This window comes from Lycium barbarum, chromosome 7 (assembly GCF_019175385.1).
Source record: "Lycium barbarum isolate Lr01 chromosome 7, ASM1917538v2, whole genome shotgun sequence".
Classification (NCBI taxonomy): Eukaryota; Viridiplantae; Streptophyta; class Magnoliopsida; order Solanales; family Solanaceae; genus Lycium; species Lycium barbarum.
Window position 1 is genome coordinate 133,333,379 of NC_083343.1, and position 19,026 is coordinate 133,352,404.

Below are 19,026 nucleotides of genomic sequence, written 5' to 3' on the forward strand. Positions count from 1 at the left end.
ATGCTACAATTATTCAGATGAATGAGCAATGAGATGTGGGTTATTCCATTGTTTTATTGAGTTTGAGGAAGTAAGCTGAATAATGTGTAGCAATCTCCTTTAAGCTTTTCCCAGTCTTGTCATTAACAGATTTTGAGATCTTCTCCACTAGCATTAATGAAAGTTATAAGAGCGATAATAGAAGATCTGATTATCAGATTGATAATTGATGTAAAATCACTGCTTTTTACGTCAAACCATATCAATGAAAAAATAAATAAATAAAAACTGATCGAGAAGTTTGAAATAATATAAGTATTATGTTTATTCAGGTCTCACAAAAGTTCAATAAATGTTTGTCAACTAAGTTTTTGTTTTTTAGCTATAATTCTCATTTCATATATAAGTTGTGTTTAGTGATTGACTCGACTGTATTTACTACAACTCCGATAAAATACAATGAAAACTAACAAATTCTGATACTGTAAGCTCAAATGTTATGAAAACAAAAGAGGAAGAACAAAACAAAATAGTAGTACCAATGGAGCATAAAGATGGGCTCGCCTCAAATTATAAAATTATAGTAACCGCTTGTGATACAAATCGTACAACAGCAATCGAGTGCATCCAAACTCAAAATTGGACCTTTTGCTGTAGGTTAAATAATCTTGTATTCATGAACACGCATCCATTTCGTAGATGACCACTTGTTACCCTTAAGCACGGGGTATCCGCCGTGCAAGCTTGAAGGATCAAGCTTCATGCTCCAGAAAAGCAAAGCATCACCCATGTTTGGTTTTACAGATAGTCTACCTTTGACACATTCAGATAGTTCATTCTCACTATAATTAATTCCCTTGGCACGAGGAAATACAGTTTCTCCCCCTTCTTCAACATCTGATAAGTAGATCAAAAGCGTAACAATGCGTTGACCACCATTTATAGTATTAAACTCATCCGCGAAGTAATCATAGTGTGGCTCATACTTATGCCTGACTTCATAGTGGAGAATTTGAAGACCTTCACCATTGTCTACTGGTATAAAGGTGAAATCTGCAATCCTTTTCTCTATAGTCCTGACTACTTTATCTTGTCCCCTGGAAAGAAATGTTCCTGAGCTTGTTCGAAACCTGCTGTCTGTACTCTTGCCAGTAGCAATGTCGACGATAGTTGACTTCTCCATATGAGGCTTGCCAAGATTAATCAGATATTCACATTCTTCCTTCGACAAGAAGTTATGGTAGATGACAGCTCTTGGTTCCCATGAAATCACTTCAGCCCACTAATCTCCTTTTCCACCATCATCATCGAGATCGCGTGATTTTTGAGATCCTCTGGAAGTGAAAGGAATCGAGAAAACTCCGAAAGCTAGAAGAATCAGCACGAGAAAAGACAACCAAATAAACATGGCAAAGACCAGAGTGGAATTTGACGATTTCCGAGATAGCCGCCTCCCTTTGACTGCCATTGTTACTGAATAAACTCTGTAATCTTCAGGTGGGAGTTTTTAGTTAAAGTGGAGTCTTGAGTCTCTCAACTAAGTTTTTGTTACAATATCATAAACCAAGCTCTTCATTTACACAGTCAACTAGTCATGAAAACTTTACCTTTCTGTTTATCGCCCTTTTATTTCTGGGTGCAACACCAATAATTAAAAGAGTGTTATTTGTTTTAGTTCAAGAAGTAACAAACAGACTTAAATGATGCACAACCACCCCATGACCCACTGCAATAGAGGAGGGAGTACCTTCTCTGAAAGAGTAACATCAAATTGAATGACTTAATTTGTATGTTTGTAGCTTTCATTTGAAATTTCCAGGGCAAGACCCGAGAAATAGTAACATTTCAATTCATCATTCATAGTCTTTGTCAAAGCTCAAACACGTTGTATTGTTCTTGAAACCAAGTACTCTATTAGGTGTGTTGTAGAGTAAAAGAAGAAGGCTTGAATAGATAATTAACTATACATGATGCTTGACAATAAGAGTAAAGAATACGTTCACTTAATGTATTATAGCTTTCATTTGAAATTTCCATAGCAAGACTCGTATAAGGACTTGAGAAACAACTATGCTTCCTTTCATCATTCATAGTCTTTCTTGACTGTAAGTAATTTTCTCTGCTTTTTATCTTTTTCATTTTGGGGCCAAAGAAATGTGTTTAATTATTCTCAGATTACTTTTTTTTTTAACTTTTTTTTAAAAATTACCTAGGGGGTAGGGGAAGAGAATTACAACGTGAAATTCGAACTTTCACCAACAAGGTGGGAGTTCAGTAGCCAACCAACTGAGCTGCTAGATCCCTACTTCTCAGTTTACTATGGATTCGAAGTTTGATTTAATCGTTTTATAAAAGTTAGGATTTAACTCAATCTTTATCTCCTCATGAATTTGGTTTTAGTTCAGAAAGTGGAGAGAGACTTAGGACCCGTTTAGCCATGAGAATTATTCACTTTTTTTTGGAATATTTTTTCACTTTTTTCACTTTGTGATGTTTGGCCATAAAAATTTCAAATGTAACTTTAAGTTGTATTTGGAATTTGGAAAACAATCAAAAACTTGTTTTCACTTTTTTTTTCTTCATTTTTTTCACTTTCAATATATTCAAACAATCAAATATTTTTTACAAAAACTATACCCAAATACAACTCCATCTTCAGCTTCAACTTCAACTTCAACTCCAACTCTAAAATACCACATAAAGTGAAAACTATTTGATTTTCACGACCAAACGCCTACTTAAATAAGCACAACCACCCTGTGACCCACTGTAATAGATTAGGGAGTATCTTTACTGAAAGAGTAACATCAAATTGAATGAGTTTGGTCATGTGTTGTAGCTTTTATTTAACTTGAGAAAAAGACGTTTTTACTTCCAGTGATTAAATATCACAATTGCACACAATATTTGCTTTGCTTACAGAAATACCCTTATTTAGATGGTTTTTTTTTTGTGAATCATTTCAAAACAACTCAAAATTGTGTACAAGTTTCTTTGTCATTAGAAGAATTAAGTGTTTATGCCAATATCTTCTCCACCCTTGGAGATAATTGTTACAACCTGAATTTTGGAATGAATCAAAGCGAACTTAGAAGGAATATGATACGTACTGAAGCAAGAGCAGAAAAAACAGATACTAGAAACTAAGAGCTAATTAAGCTACGGTTATTGCTATTGTTGAAAAAGAACCTTGTGTTTGGGAAATGAAAAAGTTTTTTTTTGATATACGATGAATTGTCCCAGTTCATGTGTTAGAAAATATTAATATATATGTATTGTTTTATTCATGAACTAGGAAAGATGAAAAACTGTTCATGAATTAGGAAGATAAAAAGATTTTTTTTTAATTAAATTAGGTGCATATATTAGTCTAGGTGCAGGCTAGAAAATTCTTATAAATAGTCATATGATATATAAGAAGAAAAAATATCGCTTTTTATGATGAAAAACTGTTCACTAGGAAGATAAAAAGATTTTTTTTGAATTAAATTAGGTGCATATATTAGTCTAGGTACAGGCTAGAAAATTCCTATAAATAGTCATGATATATAAGAAGAAAAAATATTGCTTTTTATGTAAGTTAAGTTGGTGAAGGAATATATTCCTCACTTATTTTCAAAAAGAGAATGATTGAATTTGCAAGTCAAGTTGAGTGGAACAAAAAAGAATCGTTGTCTCATTTATCTTCAATCGAGAATTTGAATTATTTGAGTGTCCTCTCCTCTCCGATTTTCTAACAGTTATATCATTTTCTTCAATGATGATAAAAATGGAATGCAAAGATATTATTTAAGCACAAATATTTTCACCGACATCTGATTCTAAGGGATGCTATCCGAAAACAATCATCTTGAAGCTTGTCATTAGTAGCACCAGCAACATCATGAATGATGTTAGTACCAACACCTTTGAAAAGAGATTTGGGACCCTCGTTCTTAAGAATCCGGGAGAATGCGTCAAGGACAATCTAGTATCTCAGAAATAATTTACTAGTCTGTTTGTAATTGGAATTGGTGTAATTACTAGGGTAGTAATTACACAGCCTAGTAATTACGCAGTATAGTGATTACGAAGACCTGTTTGTTTGTCATAACGTAATTACAATGTAATTACAAGTGTGTTGTTTGGTTGTACAAGTGTAATTACACAGTTTGATTAAATTTTAAAAAAAAATTATTTTCCAAAATTTACAAGTTAACATTTGACAAATATGTACCTTTATAAATGATATCAAATTAGGTATATGAGATAGATATTGTTTATTAAAAATATATTAATAATTATATATTTGTAAATAATATTATAAAAAAATTGATATATAATTCTCAAATTAATAATATTTTAATTTAATTATAAAACTAAAAGCATACATTTTGTAAGAATAACATGGATGACAGGTTTAAGAAAAAGATTATTATTTTTTTTGGTAGTTAAAAAAATTAGTATTTATAAATATAATGTCAAACATTATTTAAATATTTGACAAAAATATAATTTATCAATTCTAATTGGAAAAAAAAAAATAACATTCAATGTTAAATAACAAGTCAATACTACTAAAGCAAATAAATTGGAACTGAAAATATAACATATAGTTAAAATCTTTTTTTTAACATAATACTCTTATGTCAAATTCCTAATAATATAAAATAAGTTCCAACATAATTGAACTAAATATATTCATAAGAAAAGGAAAAAAAAAAGTCTATAACTTCATTTTAATAACGAAATTATATTTTAATGTCATCACTCGTTAGATGTGATGTTTGTTTATGACTCATTTTTTTCTAATATTACAAATTATAATTTTAAAAACTATAATAATAATGTTGTTACGCTAAATGAAGATGTTGGATTTCATGGTGTTTCTTCGGAAATTAAGAAGGGAATTGAGGTGAAGAAGATGATAGAAGAAAAAGATTTTGTTTCTGATGTTCCTAGTAGGTGTCGAAATAAGGAAAAGGACCATTTTATGTATCATTATGCTAGAGTCAATTGAAACCCAGCTGGACGAATCAGGACCGTAGACTATCATTATGACAGATTTAATTTGGACCCTACAATTATTTCTCGTAAAGAGCATTGGAAATTTCCAAGCACATGTTTAGTATATGAGAATATTTATTGTTAGCTAATTTATTACTTATCAACCAATAAAAAATAGATAAATTATATTATATTATTTTATTCTTATTTCTTTATTTTCTTAGTTTTTGCAATCGTCAATCTATATATTTATCCATCTATTTATATAAAAGAAAAACATAGATCCGCCACATGGCACTCTCACAATTCAGTATTCTTATTTATCTTGTCTCACATTTTTTTGGGCCACAAAAGGATCCCAATAATGAAATATCTATTCCATATAGGAACACAGTGGAGCCTGTTCAAAAAAATTGATTGTACCTAAGTTGTATTTTCCTGGCAAAATTTGCTAGAATTTAGAAGAAGCCATTCCACTCAATTATTTAAAATCGAAGAAATTAAACTGCAAAATATAATTTTGATGTTCCTCGCGGCCGCTCAAGGTAAATTTACTCTGTCTATTTTTAGATTTTTAAGTTTTCTTTCACATGTAGTTGGTGTTTAGTCTACCTTTAATTATATATTCTCGATTTCCTACTTGATTTTAAGTAATTCGATTTGCACAAGAAAATACTAAAACAGGTTCTCCCCAAATTCTCAGACGCTCATTCAAAACCATGATTCAGTGCACAAATTTGAAATTGCTACCCACTACCTTAACACCCGTTCTCTTGGCTTTGTGGCGAGAAATAAACCTTAACAGTACTCTGATTCTTCTTCTTCGTGTGAAAATTTGAACTGATTTGTTTGAGAAATTTTGAGAGGGTGTCTTTCCGAGGGGAAAAGTGCTAAAGCAAGCGCGAGGATGAAGAGGAGAGACGAAGGCGTGACAAACAACAAACAGAAGATTTACCTGGGAACGAAGAAGAGAGGGAAAGGGGCCATAAAGTTTGATGAAAAGAGAAAAGGGGCCGTGAATGATATCTGCTGGTGTTGGCTGTGAATGATAAATGTTGTATCTGGTGACTTTGGTCTACACTTTTCTCATCAACCAAGCTACAAAAAGGACATTGCCATCCTAAAATCCATGCATATCGAGGGGATATCCATCAGTTTAAAGCCAACAATATTCACAGATTTTTTTCGCTTCTGACAAACATAAGTTTCAAACACCAAAAGCAAAGAGTTAAAAAAAGAGTAGGAAAAGTTGTACCAATTTGTTGCCGGAGATGAAAACAAAAGTGTGAAATGTTTGGTATTTGTTCATGAATTTCTTTTTCACTGGAAAGAAAAATTGTGCCAATTGGTAGCCAGGAGATGAAACAATCTCAGAAAGTTTGTTGTTTGTCCATGAATTTCTTTGACCAATTTATTTCTCTTGTAAGTGCGAAAATCTTCATAACCCAAATTCTGTTATAAATATCCCAAGTAGTGGATATCCATTAAGTGATAAATATCCCAAAATATCTCATGTCCATTAAATATGTTAATCCTTTGTATGTTGCTCCTATAAATAGGATGCACAGATGCAATGTTGAGAGAATAGAAGTAATATTAATACAAAGCAATAGATACGCACTGTCTTACCTATTCATCATTTAGTGCCTTACCTATTCATCATTTAGTACCTTTTGTACTTTATGAATTAAGTTAGTATTTATTTTATATCACGTTATCAGCACGAGACTCTGTCATCTCGAGCAAATACTTTACAAGCCTCGAAGGTATTGATTTCTTTGTTTTCCATTACTAATGGCAAATCTTTCTAGACGTGAATTTATAGCCTTAGATATATCCGGCAATAGCTATATGTGTTGGATTCTTGATGCCGAGATTCACCTTAATGCGATGAGTCTGGAAGACACCATCAAAGATAAAAATGAGGCATCAAACCAAAACCGTGCTAAGGCAATGATATTCCTCCGCCATCATCTTGATGAGAATTTGAAAATGGAATATCTCACGGTTAAAAATCCTCTTACGCCGTGGAATGACCTGAAAGATAGATATGATCACCTGAAGATGGTCATACTTCCACAAACACGTTTTGATTGGCTCTATTTAAGGTTCCAAGATTTTAAATCTGTTAAGGCATATAATTCTACAATGTTTAAAATTATTTCTCAACTGAAATTATGTGGTGAAAATATTACTGATGATGATATGCTGGAGAAAACATTCTCCACTTTTCCTGCCTCGAGTATGCTCCTGTAGCAGCAATACCGAGAGATGAAGTTCAAGAAATATTCTGATCTAATCTCACATCTTCTAGTGGCTGAACAACATAATGAATTACTGATGAAAAATCATGAAAGCCGACCCACTAGTACTGCCCCATTCCCTGAAGTGAATGAGGCAAATTTTCGCCATTCTAGGCGTGGAAGAGGTCGTGGCCCCAGTCGGGGTCATGGTCGTGGTCGAGGAAGAAATTTTAATCATGATTCTCGTTTTGCACCATATAATACCCTTCACCACCAGCAGTGTAAAAGGAAGGATGAAAAGCATGAAGTTGTGCAAAAGAAAAATTCAGAAAATAAATGCTTCCGATGTGGAGGAAAAGGGCACTGGTCATGTACCTGTCGTACGCCAAAGCACCTTGTTGAGTTATATCAAGCCTCCCTCAAAAAGGCAAAAAAGGATGCCGAAGCAAATTTTATTTCTGAAGATAATGTTGAGCCCATGCATCTAGATGTGGTAGATTTCTTTGAACTCCCTGAAGGGAAAATAGATCATCTGATCGGTGATGGATCTGTATTAACTTAGATATTTCATACATGTCGTTTGTATTAGCTATTGTGGTTATGTTTCCATATATATGTAATAAAGTGTGTGTAATACTTTGTCTAATCAAAATATTTACTTCGATGTTTACTTTGCCTATTCTTTCGTTTTGAAGAATATATGGAAAATCCTCAAATATTATTTGGATCAATGACCAATCATGAATATATTTGTGTGATTGATAGTGGAACAATGCATGCTATATTCAAAGATGAGAAATACTTTTCTCACTTGGGTAGAAAAAGGGAAAATATTAATACAATTTCTGGCAATTCGAAATTAATTGAAGGCTCCGGAAGAGTTACTATATTTCTACCTACACGGACGAAACTTGTTATAGAAGATGCATTATTCTCTTCTAGATCCCCAAGAAACTTGTTGAGTTTCAAAGATATCCGTTGTAATGGGTATCACGTTGAGACATTAAATGAAACAAATGATGAATATCTTATCATTACAAAGAATGTCTCCGACCAGAAATATGTTTTGGAGAAATTATCAACTTTGTCTTCTGGCCTGTACTATGCAGAAATTAGTACAATGGAAGCACACTCAATCGTAAACCAGAAGTTTAACGATTCAGGAACTTTTGTGCTTTGGCATGACCGAATGGGTCATCCTGGATCAATAATGATGAGACGAATTATTGAAAATTCAAAAGGGCATCCACTTAAGAACCTGAAGATTCTTGAAAGTAGTGAATTTTCATGTGTCGCTTGTCATCAGGGCAAATTGATAACCAGGCCATCACCAATGAATGTTGACATTGAATCCCCTGCTTTTCTAGATCGTATACATGGGGATATGTGTGGACCTATTCACCCATCTTGTGGGTCATTTAGATATTTTATGGTTCTAATAGATGCGTCTTCGAGATGGTCTCATGTGTGCCTCATATCGTCTCGCAACCTGGCGTTTACGAAATTATTGGCACAAATAATTCGCTTAAGGGCACACTTCCCAGATTATCCTATAAAGGCTATACGTCTTGATAATGCTGGAGAATTTACATCCTAAGCTTTTGATGATTATCTATACGTCTTGATAATGCTGGAGAATTTACATCCCAAGCTTTTGATGATTATTGTTTATCAGTTGGGATAAAGGTTGAACATCCTGTAGCACATGTTCATACCCAAAATGGCCTTACTGAATCATTTATTAAGCGTGTGCAATTGATAGCAAGACCATTACTTATGAAAACACGGTTGCCTACAACCGTCTGGGGTCATGCTATTTTACATGCAACATCTCTTGTTCGTCTTAGACCGACTCATTATAATAAATACTCCCCGTCACAATTAATATTTGGTCATGAACCAAATATTGCTCATCTCCGAATCTTTGGTTGTGCTGTGTATGTGCCTGTAGCACCACCACAGCGCACTAAGATGGGCCCCCAAAGAAGGTTAGGAATATATATTGGGTTTGAATCACCCTCCATTATTCGCTATCTTGAGCCATTGACGGGAGATTTATTCACTGCCCGATTTGCAGATTGTCTATTTGATGAAACAAATTTTCCATAATTAGGGGGAGAGAGAAAAGAAATCAAAAGAGAAATTGCGTGGAGAGTTCCATCACTATCTCATTTTGATCCACGTACCCCTATATGTGAGCAGGAGATCCAGAAGATCATCCACTTACAGAAAATAGCAAATCAAATGCGAGACGGATTTACTGATTTGAAAAGAATAACTAAGTCGCATATCCCTGCAGAGAATGTGCCTATTCGAATTGATGTTCCAAAGGGACAATCTACTAGTGTCATAGCCTCTGAATCTCATCCACGCCTGAAGCGTGGTAGGCCATTGGGCTCCAAGGATAAAAATTCAAGAAAAAGAAAGACAAACAATGATCAGAATGACACTATGAAAGGATCTCATGAAGAGATTCAAGATCTGATTAATTCTGATATTCCTGAAGAAATCAGCAAACCCGAGACTTCAGTGAGTAAAGAACTATCATTAAGTTTTACTGGTGATAAGGACAACTTGAATCGTTCAAAAATTGTGGTGAATAGTGTTTTTGCATATAATGTTGCACTAAATATTATAAAAGGTAGTGAGGATCAGGAACCTCAATTTGTCGGATAATGTCGACGAAGATATGATTGGCCAAAATGGCAAGAAGCAATTCAATCAGAATTGAATTCACTTGCGAAACGTGAGGTTTTTGTACCTGTAGTCCAAACGCCCAATGGTGTAAAACCAGTTGGTCACAAATGGGTCTTTGTACGGAAAAGAAATGAGAGAAATGAAATTGTGCGATACAAAGCACGCCTTGTTGCACAAGGATTCTCTCAAAGACCCGGCGTCGACTATGAAGAAACATATTCACCAGTTATGGATGCTATAACATTTCGATACCTTATGGGTTTAGCTGTCTATGAAACCCTTGAAATACATCTTATGGATGTGGTTACAGCTTATCTTTATGGTTCACTTGATAATGAAATTTATATGAAAATTCCTGAAGGATATAAAATGCCTGAAGCATTTGGTTTAAAGTCTCGGGAAATGTATTCAACCAGATTACAAAGATTATTATATGGTTTAAAACAATCAGGGTGTATGTGGTATAATCGCCTAAGTGAGTACTTGATAAATGAAGGATATATAAATTATGCCATTTGTCCATGTGTTTTTATTAAGAAAACAAAATCAGGGTTCATTATACTTGCTGTTTATGTTGATGACATAAACCTCATTGGAACTCCAGAAGAGCTCCAAAAGGCGATTGAATATTTGAAGAAAGAATTTGAGATGAAAGATCTCAGAAACACAAAACTCTGTCTTGGTCTGCAAATTGAACATTTCGCAAAAGGGATCTTTATCCATCAATCTGCCTATACTGAGAAAGTTTTAAATCGGTTTTACATGGACAATGCGCATCCTTTAAGTACTTCTATGGTTGTTCGCTCACTTGAAGTGAGCAAAGATCCGTTCCGACCTCAGGAAGAAAACGAAGAGCTACTTGGTCCTGAAGTACCATATCTTAGTGCAATAGGTGCACTTATGTATCTTGCTAATGCTACAAGACCTGACATAGCATTTTCTGTTAATTTTCTAGCAAGATATAGCTCTTCTCCTACACGGAGGCATTGGAACGGGATTAAGCATATATTGCGATATCTGAAGGGAACTAGCGATATGGGTCTGTTTTATACTAACAAAGGTAGTACAGATCTTGTTGGTTATGCAGATGCAGGTTATTTATCTGATCCACATAAAGCTCGATCTCAAACGAGCTATCTGTTTACATGCGGAGGTACTGCTATATCATGGCGATCGACCAAGCAGTCCATTGTTGCTACTTCTTCAAATCATGCTGAGATAATCGCTATTCATGAAGCAAGTAGAGAATGTGTGTGGTTGAGATCAGTGATACATTTCATCAGAGAAAGATGTGGCTTGAAGTGTGATACAAAAATACCCACAGTATTATATGAAGATAATGCTGCATGCATAGCTCAATTAAAAGGAGGTTTCATAAAAGGAGATAGAACAAAGCACATTTCACCAAAGTTATTTTTCACACATGATCTCCAGAAGAATGGTGATATTGATGTGCAACAAATCCGTTCAAGTGACAATCCTGCAGATTTGTTCACTAAATCTTTGCCAACTTCAACTCTTGAGAAGATGATATTCAAGATTGGAATGCGAAGACTCCGACATCTGAATCTTGGTCTTCGTCAGGGGGAGTGAAATACGCGTTGTACTCTTTTTTTCCTTAACCGAGGTTTGTCCCATTGGGTTTTCTTGATAAGGTTTTTAATGAGGCAGCTCTCAAAGCGTATTTCTAGATATGTGCACTCTTTTTCCTTCATTAGGACTTTTTCCCACAGGGTTTTTTTTTAATAAGGTTTTAACGAGGTACATCATCTATTAATGGACATCCAAGGGGGAGTGTTATAAATATCCCAAGTAGTGGATATCCATTAAGTGATAAATATCCCAAAATATCCCAAAATATCCCATGTCCATTAAATATGTTAATCATTTGTATGTTGCTCCTATAACTATGATGCACAGATGCAATGTTGAGAGAGTAGAAGTAATATTAATACAAAGCAATAGATACGCACTGTCTTACCTATTCATCATTTAGTGTCTTACCTATTCATCATTTAGTACCTTTTGTACTTTATGAATTAAGTTAGTATTTATTTTATATCAAATTCGAAATTTTATCATTTTTTGACGACCTGATTTTTCCGATTAGTCTTCGTCACTTCTACTGCAGGGTCATGATCGAAAATGCCTGTTGTTCAAATGCCACCAATGTTATGGTAAGCATAATTTACTGGTGTCTTTGAATTCTTATAATAATACAGTATTATGTGTCAATCTCGATAGTTGAGGTCAATTATACAATTTTTCCAGTGAAACCATTTATACTATACAAATAACATAGGTGCATTTGATGTATACTTTGAATGTCGGTAAAATTAAACTTCAATACATTTTGATTAGTCCTAATCTCTTTGGTTTTCATCTTGTCACAATGCCCAATTCATAGTGGAAGAACACATGGGATTCTTTTGGAAACAATTATATTTTGGTCGGATTTGTGGTTAGGAGATCAAAGATTGATGCAAAAGTTACCCATTTCACATATCATTTTCTTGAATAAGCAGTGTACGGTGGCATAGTGCTATATAAATTCTAGGTGGAAGCTGCATTTCAGGGGAAAATTTAAACGACTGGGAGATGAAGGATATTAGTCATTTGTTACATTTACTGGATCCTATTATAGAACTCTCTAATCTGGACAAAAAGAAGGGAGTTTCTCTGTTAATAGCAACTATACTCTTCTACAGAAACAAGCTGGACACTGGGACCTTTCTTGGCCATGGAAAATATTATGAAAAACTAAAGCTCCAACAAAAGTAGCTTACTTTGGCTGGATGCGCATGCCTAATTCAAAATATGGTACAGAAGAGAGGTTTTGTCTTGTGGAGTAGATGTTACTTTTGTGAAGAATATTTTGAGTCCACAAATCACTTACTACTACATTGTAGGCAAACAAGGCAAATCTGGGATCTGTTTTTCAACATTTGTGGAGTACAATGGGTAATGCCTAAAACAGTCAAACAATTACTAGAATATTGGCAGAACTAGGGTGTGAACAGAAGATTTAAGATGATTTGGAGGACAATACCTTTATGCATCATGTGGAACATATGGCTAAAAAGTAATTGGAAACTTTTTAATGATAAAAGACTTCACATTTCTTTTGTTTAGAATAGATGTTTACGAAGCTTATTGTTTAGGAGTAGCTGATTGATAACATATCCCAGTATTTAGAGATATTTGAGTTTCTTTGCACTTCTTTATTAAAAAGAAAGATTCTCACGGATATAAACCTTTCACTTGAAAGTTTACATATCCTTTGATGGTCACTGATTTATCGACAGTGAGCTCAATTCATTAAACGTTTTGGTTAAAGCATTTTTACTAACTAGTTAAATTTATTAGTTGTGTTTCAACTCTCTTCGCAGCTTTTCGAGTCCGGAGCCAAAATGGGTTATTTTTGCAGCTATTAGGCCAAAATAGTATGCTTTTTTTTTTTTTAGACCAAAATGGGTATTTCGTTGGATAACCAACGAAATACCCACACTCACACTGTTCCGGTGCCGAATGAATTGTTGCATTTCGCTACATGTGTAGCGAAATGCAACAAATTAATTTTTTATTTTTATTTTTGCATTTCGTTGTGCAATTCACGAAATGCAACAATTTTTTTTTTTTTTTTTGCAATTCGTGAAACTAATGAAAAAAATTGCTTTTTTTAATTTTTTTTTTTTTGCATTTCGTTGTGCAATTCACGAAATGCAACATTTTTTTTTTTTTGCAATTCGTGAAACTAATGAAAAAAATTGTTTTTTTTTTTTTTTTGCATTTCGTTGTGCAATTCACGAAATGCAACATTTTTTTTTCTTTTTTTGCAATTCGTGAAACTAATGAAAAAAATTGTTTTTTTTTTTGCATTTCGTTAATTGATCAACGAAATGGGTTTTTTTTTTTTTTTTTTGCATTTCATGAAATTAATGAAAAAAACTGTTTTTTTTATTTTATTTCGTTCATCTAAAAACGAAATTGGAATATATATATATATATATATATATATTTTTTTTTTTTGCATTTCGTTGGTAGATCAACGAAATAGGATAATATATATATATATATATATATATATATATTATTGTTTTGCATTTCGTGTATTAAAAAATGAAATAAGATAAAAAAAATAGTTTTATCCTATATGTTGAGAAAATTAGTGAGCTTTATTTTCAAAAATTGAAACCACATAAGTGAAATTGACATTCACAGCTACATTACTCCGAAATTTTTATGTTGAAGTCTATTGCGCATCATCATATTATAAGTAAAGAAAACTAAAAATTTCCCGCCAATTTGGGGGGAAATTAAAATTGGAAGGGAAAAAAGAGGTTTTCTAGAAAATCGGCCCGGCTTACGGCAGTTTGCGCTGCTAGATCTCGGAAAAATATGCAAAATCAATTTTTTTTTTGCATAAATCGGATATCCGAGCGCAAAGTTATGACTGTTTAAAGTTTCACCAATTTACAACTACTCTTTCACCAATTTAAAACTACTTTGTTTAAGTGTTTTGTTTTTTAATCAAAACATAACTTTATTTTGAATATAAATCTAATTCAATTAGATAAAAACATAGTTAGAAAATATAGGAGAAAGAGTAGTTGTAAATTGGTGAAAGAGTAGTTGTAAATTGGTGAAACTTTAAACAGTCATAACTTTGCGCTCGGATATCCGATTTATGCAAAAACAAAATTGATTTTGCATATTTTTCCGAGATCTAGCAGCGCAAACTGCCGTAAGCCGGGCCGATTTTCTAGAAAACCTCTTTTTTCCCTTCCAATTTTAATTTTCCCCCAAATTGGCGGGAAATTTTTAGTTTTCTTTACTTATAATATGATGATGCGCAATAGACTTTAACATAAAAATTTTGGAGTAATGTAGCTGTGAATGTCAATTTCACTTATGTGGTATCAATTTTTGAAAATAAAGCTCACTAATTTTCTCAACATATAGGATAAAACTAATTTTTTTTTTATCTTATTTCGTTTTTTAATACACGAAATGCAAATAAATAATATATATATATATATTATCCTATTTCGTTGATCTACCAACGAAATGCAAAAAAAAAAAAAAAAATATATATATATATATATATATTCCAATTTCGTTTTTAGATGAACGAAATAAAATAAAATAAAAAATAATTTTTTTCATTAATTTCATGAAATGCAAAAAAAAAAAAAAAAACCCCATTTCGTTGATCAATTAACGAAATGCAAAAAAAAAAACAATTTTTTTCATTAGTTTCACGAATTGCAAAAAAAAAAAAAAATTGTTACATTTCGTGAATTGCACAACGAAATGCAAAAAAAAAAAAAAAAAAAAAACCCCATTTCGTTGATCAATTAACGAAATGCAAAAAAAAAAAAAAAAACCAATTTTTTTCATTAGTTTCATGAATTGCAAAAAACAAATAAAAAAAAATTGTTGCATTTCGTGAATTGCACAACGAAATGCAAAAAAATAAAATAAAATTAATTTGTTGCATTTCGCTACACATGTAGCGAAATGCAACAATTCATTCGGCACCGGAACAGTGTGAGTAGGGGTATTTCGTTGGTTATCCAACGAAATACCCATTTTGGTCTAAAAAAAAAAACATATTATTTTAGGCTAATGGCTGCAAAAATAACTCATTTTGGCTCCGGACTCGCAGCTTTTCACGTTACTGACTTGAATGGAAATAGGTAAGTGGACAAAAGCGTCATCAGTTACATTGGACAACTATTCCACTTTACCAAACTTTTCTTGCTTTCTAATTCTTTCGTAGTTTATATGAATAGACATTCGCTCAAATTTGTCATAATTTATCTTAGGATTTCTTCATTAGGCATACTGATGGAACCCCAATTAGTTCAGATTCTGAAAACAATATGTAATTCTATGCGTACAAGCTGCAATCGAAAGAAGTGCATCTAATCGGTAATTTCACTGTTTGAGAAAAAACATTCAATTATACACCTCAGTGTGTGTTTAGAATCAGAGGTGACGTTGGAATTCTTTTGGAAGATGTAACCAGCCAAACTTATATGAGACAAAAGTAGTAATGAGAAAGTTCTACAGCATCATGATACAACAAAGACTTGATGAGGGGCACACTTTTACAAGTTGTTACTTTGTGAACGGTTACATGGCAACATAAGACGAAAGACTTCCTTATGTCCGGGATAATAAAAGAAACTAAAGACTGACCTTTTCCTGGATTGATTATATTATTCTCCAAGGTGTTTCTGAGTGTTAAATGGTAGGAAAGAACATTATTGCCTTCGTCGTACACCTGGGGGACCTTGGTATGGGGTACAAGATTTCCAAACTGTAATGCCAATTTGTTGAGATTGAAGTTTTAACTATACTATATGATTGTCTTCCTTTTTTTTGTGTTTTTTGTTTACATTCTATAACCTTCTTTAGTACTTTAATGTTCAAGTGTAGTTTCTCTGTTGAATTTGGTGTTGAGATTTTGAAGAAGATTCTGGCAGAATATATCACAGATTAGTATATGCAATTATTGTTTTTGGCCTTTTTGTATTTCTTCATTAGCCAGGAACTAAGGGCGAAGATTACTGGAAGACCACTGTGCTCGGCAATTTTCAGTGAAGACTATTATTCACTTAAAATTCTGACTAATTTTTTTTGGTGTGTTATTTATTAACGAGTCCAATTTATTTGAACTCACCATTAATTTTAAAACGGTGATAGTTTTATGAAACCTTCACATCATGAAAGTTCTTGAGAAAGAGTATAGGGCACGAAGCTAATAGCTTTAGGGATTTTTTTTTAGCACGTTCAGCTAATAAAGAAATTGGTGCTCCCTTATTTCATGAAAGATCATTCAATAATGAGAAGTTATCTATATCAAGGAACAAATGTTACTGTCGAGAATATGGAGAAGATAAAATTTATCACAGGCAATCATTCATTAGAGCTCTTTGAGATATGTGACAATGTTGAATCCTCTAATTATATTAGAATATTCTTAATATTTTAATTTTTACTTGAACTAACCTTTTCGTTGTTATTTATATTTCAATTTTAGGAAAGAATCATTCATAAGCTTAAATACGTCATTCATAACCGCGCAAAGCGCGGGCAAATTACCTAGTTATAAATATAACAAAGCATAATGGTAAATTTTAAAAAAAAATTAACCAAGAACGCCACATATAAAGAAGTATTAGGTAAGAAACAATCATAAATTCATAATATGTACATGTTCGTACCAAATAACATCAAAATTAATTTTACTACACATTTTATAACCTGACTAACTAAATTGACGTGTTCAACCTCGCAAGTTCAGCGTTATCTAATTATCAATTGTTTTCTTAAATGAATTAGCAACTTAGCTAGATATGATCAACTACTTTCAACAACTTAAACCTTTTCCTTTAATTTTAATTTTAATTTTATAATTTAAATATATATTAAATAGAGTAACATTTACATGATTTTCTTTAATTCTATAGGGATACACGCGCTTTGCGAGTGTCCAGTTTACGTGTGTCCAGAGACTAGTTTTCCAAAAACCTTGGAATGCGTCTTTACATAATTTCGAATAGAAGACAACAGCTTCAAGCTATTTAACTCAAAAGAAATTAATCACATGAGCTAAAGTATATATAAAGAGATGCAATTACTACTAAAAAAATTCTATTTTTTTCCCGAAAAATATTCAGTGGCTATTTCCTACTAAATGTCGGTGGGAGAAACCTAAATAGTAGTGGTTTTACACGAAAAAATTAAGTTTCCTAGCGTTTCAAAGGGAACCTGTTTCCCACCATGCGTTTTCCCGGTGAGCTGGTTCAGTGGGAATGAGGTAGAAAATCATATTTTATAGTACAAATTTTGAATGTCGATGGGAAAAATTTCTATTTTTAGTAGTGAACCGTCCAATATCGGTGTAAGACCGATTGATATTTAATTCTGTCAAAGGATAGCGTATGAGCATAGCCAAAGGTCCCAAAAAAGTAAAATAAAAAAAAATAAAGCACCCTTCAACGGGGGAAATAGCTTGGGGAAAGAGGAAAGAGCACTAACAAGGAAAAATAACGAGTCTGCGAGAAGTGATCAGATTAGAGGAGATTTAGTGGCAAAGGGAATTGCTTTAATGGACATAGGAACATAAACAATTTGGAGGCCTTGAGTGAGATTTGGACAATAATTTTCCACATCTGCCAATTTCACTGATCGGTAATTCTTTATTTTTAGAGTTGGATGAGGTGACTTTGCCTGATAATGAATTTGATGATCATAAATTATTAGCTGTGTTTAAAATTCCCGCAGATGATTAATATTCGCGTTACGGAGTATTGATTAAAAAATGAAAAGCCTCACATAGAACTGCAAAAATATTTCACTAAAATCTGATTCTAAAGGATGTTATGTGTGGTCTGATTTAGGCACCACCACAGCTGTATTTCTATTAGAAAACAATCATCTGAAGCTTATTACAGTCAAAACTCTCTATAATTGTCATTCGTTATAATAACATTTCATTATAACGGTATGATTTTCTCTGAAACCGATTTTTCATGTTATGTTTTACTCTCTATAACAACACTCTACCTATAACAACAGTGACATTCATTAGTGGTACACTCTTTGTAAAATTTACCTCTTTATAGATATACTTTGTGTAATAATATTTTGTAAGAGATAATTATGTATAAAAATAAAATATTAAAATATTTATGGTAATCATCAATGGAAAGCTATTGAATTCCTTTTTGCTGAAAATTTGGACAAACATCTTTCAAACTGTTCTAGTTTTTGGAGCAACATTGTGATGTAGATGATGTTTGATCAGTTTTTGGACCTTTTGGTATGCTTCTAAGCACTGATAGTATTACAGTTATTTCATTAATAAAAAATGCATTAAGTGGTAGATTTACCATCTTTAAATCCTGATTTACCTGAGATTTCATCTCATAATCATATCTATCTATCTATATATCTATCTACATATAGTAAAAACACGAATAATTTTTGCTAAATGTTGAACGACGAAAATATCCTCTAAATGTTGATCGACTTTTATGCCCTTAATTATTTATATTAAATTTTATAAGTTAAGAACTAATAAGAGAAGGACACGATTGAAAATATACAT

General features: G+C 32.7%; 1 long non-coding RNA gene and 1 pseudogene across 1 annotated transcript; one reads left to right on the forward strand and one right to left on the reverse strand.

Annotated features, from left to right (window-relative positions):
• Window positions 1–347: 347 nt before the first annotated feature.
• LOC132602696 (probable prolyl 4-hydroxylase 10) lies at window positions 348–1,746 on the reverse strand (annotated as a pseudogene).
• Window positions 1,747–5,263: 3,517 nt separating this feature from the next.
• Window positions 5,264–6,453, forward strand: LOC132602697 (uncharacterized). The gene is made up of 2 exons (XR_009567865.1): window positions 5,264–5,510; window positions 5,669–6,453. It is a non-coding gene; the product is annotated as an uncharacterized LOC132602697 (long non-coding RNA).
• The last annotated feature ends 12,573 nt before the right edge of the window (window positions 6,454–19,026 follow it).